Source organism: Bombyx mori, chromosome 11 (genome assembly GCF_030269925.1).
Source record: "Bombyx mori chromosome 11, ASM3026992v2".
Classification (NCBI taxonomy): domain Eukaryota; kingdom Metazoa; phylum Arthropoda; class Insecta; order Lepidoptera; family Bombycidae; genus Bombyx; species Bombyx mori.
The window spans coordinates 10,598,008-10,604,252 of record NC_085117.1 but is presented as its reverse complement, the minus strand read 5'-3'; the positions used below and the strand labels follow the sequence as shown (position 1 = coordinate 10,604,252).

General features: G+C 35.3%; 1 protein-coding gene across 8 annotated transcripts in view; it reads left to right on the top strand.

The window, feature by feature from the left end:
• The first annotated feature begins 1,866 nt into the window (after positions 1 to 1,866).
• LOC101740608 (sodium/hydrogen exchanger 3) overlaps positions 1,867 to 6,245 on the top strand; it is a 46,142-nt gene continuing 41,763 nt past the window's right edge. For 3 of the 8 annotated variants that reach the window (XM_021351556.3, XM_021351558.3, XM_021351554.3), the window contains exon 1: positions 1,869 to 2,119. The gene's annotated coding sequence lies outside the window, so the exon portion shown is untranslated. Of the gene's footprint in view, positions 2,120 to 6,245 lie in introns of all 8 variants that reach the window. The other 5 variants (XM_062671110.1, XM_038013660.2, XM_062671109.1 and 2 more) reach the window with 3 other exon arrangements.

The window sequence follows — 6,245 nt, the reverse complement described above, 5'->3', positions numbered from 1 at the left end:
AAAATCCGTCTTTACCGTTTTTAAAATTTATTTGTTATTGTTTTGTTCTAGATTTTACTATTGAAAGTCACACTAAAAAATATTCTTGTAATAGAATATTTTTTAAGTTCAATAATTTTCGGGACACCACTCAACGCCGTGGTCAAACAATACAAACTAAATTCATTGCATCGTTTGTCGTGCTGTTACTAAACCGTTGAAACAATAAAATTACAGGCCCATTGAATATCACGGAACGATACTTTTCCGTTCTTATGAAATTTGTTGTCAATTCAATTTTTTACCCTGTAATAATTAACTGTATTTGTTGAGAAACTGTTGCTTTTTGTTTATTTCACTTGAAGGTGAATTTATAAAAATAGCCCAATTATTAACTAGCATTAATACAGTAGCTACTAATTCTCCAATAACAGTCAATTATATTATTTAAGAAAGAAAATATATCTATGAGCTTTTTTTTGGAAATTATTTGTTTTGGTTCGGCACTTTGATTCATTCCCGTTAATTCTATAGCTTTGTTCATATACATTTTGATAAGAAGCTACGATAGAGGGCTATGTTATCGCTTAAGCATCCATAAGGCATGCATAGGGCATTTAATTAAAATTTAGTAACAATTTGAAATTCGTATTTCGGGCTATCCTTATGACAATTTATACTATGTAATAATAAAAATGATAGTTTGTATTTGGGCGTTCATACAGGATTCATTCGACTTATGAACTTTATTTCAGTTGTTTTAGGCACTTCAGGGAAGACAATCTTTGTTATAATCAGCAAACAATAGGCGGCACGCGAATAGTTGCTAAGATATCTACATAATAACATTTTCTTCATACAATTAGCGAGAGTAATAACGGAGCGTGGCCGTTTTTTTTTAAATATTTCATGATATCTAAGTTACTTTGAACACAAAAAAAGTATCATCTTTCTGTCTAACAGTTTTTTACTTACGATTCCATAAGAGAAGTGAAAGCCGCTTGGGAAAAGTAAAAAGCCTATATTACTAGTTTACTGCCGCTAATCTACATGCCAAGTTAAAATTAAATAAAAAAAGTTTATAATGAATTTCAATATTGTTATAGACTTACGTCAGTCCCTATATAAAGTTCATTGCCGTTTTGGCTCCGGACTCTGTGTAATATTCGCGTGGAAGATTCCAGTTTGAGTCACCCCTGGGAATCGTAAGTAAAAATTGTTTGTGAAATGTTTCCATTTCCTAAGTTTCGACAAAAAAAAAAAAAAATTATAGTATCTTTTGAGTAGTCGTGGCCTAAAGGATAAGACGTCCGGTGCATTCGTATCTAGCGATGCGAAGGAAAAACATCGTGTAGTTAAAATCAAACCCGCAAAATTATAATTCGTGTAATTACTGGTGGTAGGACCTCTTGTGAGTCCGTGCAGGTATGTACCACCACCCTGCCTATTTCTGCCGTGAAGCAGTAATGCGTCTCGGTTTGAAGGGTGGGGAAGCCGTTGTAACTATACTGAGACCTTAGAACTTATATCTCAGGGTAGGGGCCGGCATTTCTGTTGTAGATGTCTATGGGCTCCGGTAATCACTTAACGCCGGGTATAAACAAAATAAAAAATAAAAAACATCTTTGATCAGTGTTCTACGCTCACATAAATAAAAGTAGGTACATTACGATAATAAGTAACAGAGTTTTTTTTATGCCATTTTACATGCCAGTACCTATATAACTTTTTAAAGAACCTTACTACGGATCCGAAAGCAAAATTAATAAAGTGAATATATCCGTATGTACATATTAATTAAACCACAATCATAGATAGCATAGTTCTATTTTTGAATCTAATTTTAAAAGTAGATGTCAGTAATGTCAAACACTGATATTCAGTCATCAGAATTATCGTTCGGTTTGTTCGTTTCTTCTATCGCGCAGTCGTGGATGATGCGTAGCTTTAGCGGCGCAGGGCGGGCGGTCGCCGTGAGACTCCCGGCCCGGCAGTCGCGGCGCAGCGAGCCGCCCGCGCTATTCCCACGCTCTCCCCGGAGATATCGCGATCAATAACGCCATCCTACACAACAAACCCCAACGGAAACCCATCACGAAACAAAAACCGGACAGTGAAAACAACGTGGAACTTTGATAAAGTGGGTATTATTAACATTCGAATTGCTGATCGTGAATGTAAACACAATCAACCATGGCTCCCATTAAAACACATGATCACCATAAACGCTTAAATTTGTTTCCGTGACCCAAAATTTGAGGCTCGCGTTTACTAATCGTTCGTTGTTTGGTTCGTCGTAAAGTATCTTTTCTCATTGGGAACATTACGTAAACACTGCTCGAAGTTTCAAAATCGATAAATTAATAAAACAATTATGTGTGAATCGTTTTAATTACAAGTTTGTTTGTCATTTTACATGTACCTATAGTGCTATTTATAACATCAACATTAAGTTCAAAGGTATTGAATGTTATTACCGACTTAACAATTAAAATTCCGTACACGTTGGTCGAACATTTGTTAAATTAATGGTTATTTTTGTCATAGATTGACTTAGAGAAAAAAATATATATTACCAATTTTATTATATAACACAATTCTTATTATGACGTAAGATTGTCAGTCATTCTCAAACAAATTAATAGTAGAACTTACAGAGAATAGTTACAAGAACAAATCATAGAAATAAAAATTATATTCCAAGTAATGATTGTTGCCATATTCAGCCAACGATAAAATTATTGTTGTATTTAAAAAAGATTGTCTCATATTTTTTTTTACTTAAATTACCGACGATCGATTGTTGGTGCAATTTTAATGTAGTTAATATTATTTGAGGCTTAAATCGTAATTCATACTTCTGTATTCCGACGAAGTTTCTTCATGGAACTTTTCTTTATAACAGTCAGTACTTTAACTGTGACCAAAAACATAAACGGCTTTGACTAGTTAACATCAGAGCACCTTTTGCTCTTTTAGTAAGCCGCTTGTGACCGAAAGAGACTGGATTACTCCATGTTAAGTTGACTGAAATTTTATTTTACGAATTATTTTGATTAGTGAGAAAAAGTGTGTTTTTGCTACTATGCACTACTGTGTTCTTGGCCACGGTGGTTACCGGAGCATATATTAAGTCCGCACGGATAGCTACCACCTACCTCCACCAACATTACCGTACGATGAGTAGAGGTTCGAAGAATAATACAATAGGTCTAAGGCTTAAAGTGTCGGAAAATCATTAACGAATTTTAATTAATCACTACATAGTATAAAACAAAGTCGCTTTCTCTGTCCCTATATCCCTATGTATGCTGAAATCTTTAAAACTACCCAACGGATTTTGATGCGGTTTTTTTTAATAGATAGAGTGATTGAAGAGGAAGGTTTATATGTATAATAACATCCATTAAATAGTGGAGAAATCAATAATAAATTACAGTTTCCGAAGCAAAGCGAGGGCGGGTCGCTAGTAGTAGATAAAACCACAAACTATTACTGTAGCGAAACAAACATCTATTGAATTTGAGGGATAGGATAGTCTTTTTACTGATGTTATAATAGGATTTTAAGCTTACATTTTAAGGTGAGCAGTGATAATTGCTCTATGGTGATCTATCTATCTCTAGTATGTATTAATGAATAAAAAATTAACGCCATGAAATTTAAATGTAATACCATATATAAATGTGGCCCACATAGGTATAAACCAGAGTAAAAGTAATTCATGAAAAGGGCACCTTCAGAATAAGCTAATTAACTTTTACAAGTACCGCGTTTGTAATGGCGCCGCGATTTCAAGAAGTTTCTCTTTTGTTTGGAGTATGAAACTAAATTACTGGACTATTACCCAATGCGTAGGGGCTTTGGGGTCGTATATGAAAGTTGAACTTACTAAAAAATTCCAAGGAAAATCCCCGCAAACTTATTAGAAAGATTATTAGAAGTCATGGAGATACCTCCATATCTTATCTTATATTTAATACTCTTTTTGCTTTTTTTATAGCTTAGATGGATGGACGAGCTCACAGCCCACCTGGTGTTAAGTGGTTACTGGAGCCCGTAGACATCTTCGACGTAAATGCGCCACCAACCTTGAAACATGAGTTCTAAGATCTCAAGTATACCTACTTGGAGGAACACCAAATTGTCTCCTAAAGTGTAGGTCGGCATATTATACTTTTATTTATGACTAGCTTTTGCCCGCGATTTCGTCCGCGTGAAATAGTTACTTTGGCATAACGCTAAATTTTACCCCTGACTTCATTTACGTAGAAAGTGAAAATATTTTTGAATTATATAATGTTAAGGAGCTATTTAAACCCCTATTTTGAAACATTCTTTATTGGTGCTCCACTTGCATTGGTCTTACCGTGATTTTATATAGCCTATAGCCTACCCCTATAAATGGGTTATCTAACACTGAAAGATTTTTTCAAATCGGACCTTTAGTTCCTGAGATTAGCGCGTTCAAACAAACAAACTCTTCAGCTTTATAATATTAGTATAGATTTGTTTTCATAAAAGACAGAGCCTTGGAACTTTAACGAGGGTTAAGCTGGTTTCAGGGATCTTCTGGAATCTCTCGGTCTACGAGTCTCGGTTTGTACCGTATGCACCCAGGATCCCTCTGCTCTGAGAAATAATTGAGATGATACGTTTTGCATTATAGACGTCATGGTAAAGGTCATGTTTATTCCTTGAAACTTCCATGACTTTGTAGATTTGAGTTAAATTAAAACGTGTAATTAAAGATATGAAAAGCAATGCACATGTTGATAAAATTGTAAATGTGTTACGTATTGTAAAATGTTCTGGACTAGTTTTGGTAATTGAATGTTTTGGGAAGATGATAGAAAAAGTATTAATTTTGAGTAAGTTATTTTCTTAATGAGAGTTTTCATTCATTCCAAATTTCGTTTATACAATTATTTTTGTACACTAAAGTGCCTGAGAGCGGGTATGTTTCCAAATAGCTTTCCTAATAAAACTTCTATGATTCGTAATAAAACTTTTTTCAACCACGGCGAAGTTTCCAGTTTTTCCCAAGGGTATACTATATAGCGCATCGAGAAAACGGCTGACATTTACTTGTTTTTCTTTATAGTAAGCCTAATTGCGTTATTTTATGATCTTAGCTCCCTTTTCTGGAATGTTTTGATGCACACACAAACAAATTTAATTTGAATACGTCAAAAATGTAACAATCTTAATGTACGTATTAACATTAAAGATTGATTTTTAGTAAAATTGGTTATTTAGTATAAGATGCTTAATAAGATTTTTTTAATTTAAAAATATTACATGTAGTTAGATAAATTTAGCTCTTTTTCCATTAGTTACATTGTGATAAAAAACACTCGCTAAATCATGAGAAAAAACAGTTAAAAGCATACATTTTAGGTTTTTTGCCTTTCTCCCTTTTTATTGTCATTGCATACTACAGCGAAAATTTTTTTGGGCCATTTTCAAGATCTAAATCGGTTGTAATTTGTATGAAATGTTTCAATTATTATTTGATTGCATTTTCATCTGCTTACTGAAGCAATAAAAATATATTTAGTACCCTTCGTTCAATAATAAAAATTCGACAACAATTTCAGCAGACTCAACAAGATTATACTAAGGGAACAAGTGCTAAACAAAAAAAAAAACTAGTAGGTGAGCTCACGGGGCTCAAACCTGACGACGTTGCTAGCACGAACCCTAGCAAGAGCTGTGCTTCGCAGAATCTACCACCGGATCGGAAACGCGACCCACTGAGAAGATCCGGCGAGAAGCTCAGTGGGCTGTGTCTGTTGGTTAATTTACTCGTCGAGCCCTGGTCGAGGTTCGACGTAGGTGGTTCGTTACTGGATCGGGAGGATCCGAAATGAGGTGTTTGGGGCGACGTCGACTGCTTTCCATTCTGTCCGCATGATCGGGAATGTTACCGGCGGCCACGATGAGAGAGGGTTCTCGTGTCGTGCCGCTTTATCGAAGTGAAGCTTAGATATATACAATTCCACTGCAGAATTGGTATTCTATGCCTACACTGCTTTGATGGTTCTTTCGTGTTTTTTTTATTGCTTAGTTGTATGGACGAGCTCACAGCCCACCTGGTGTTAAGTGGTTACTGGAGCCCATAGACATCTACAACGTAAAATGCGCCACACACCTTGAGATATAGTTCTAAGGTCTCAGTATAGTCACAACGGCTGCCCCACCCTTCAAACCGAAACGCATTACTGCTTCATGGCAGAAACAAGCAGGGTGATGGTACCTACCCG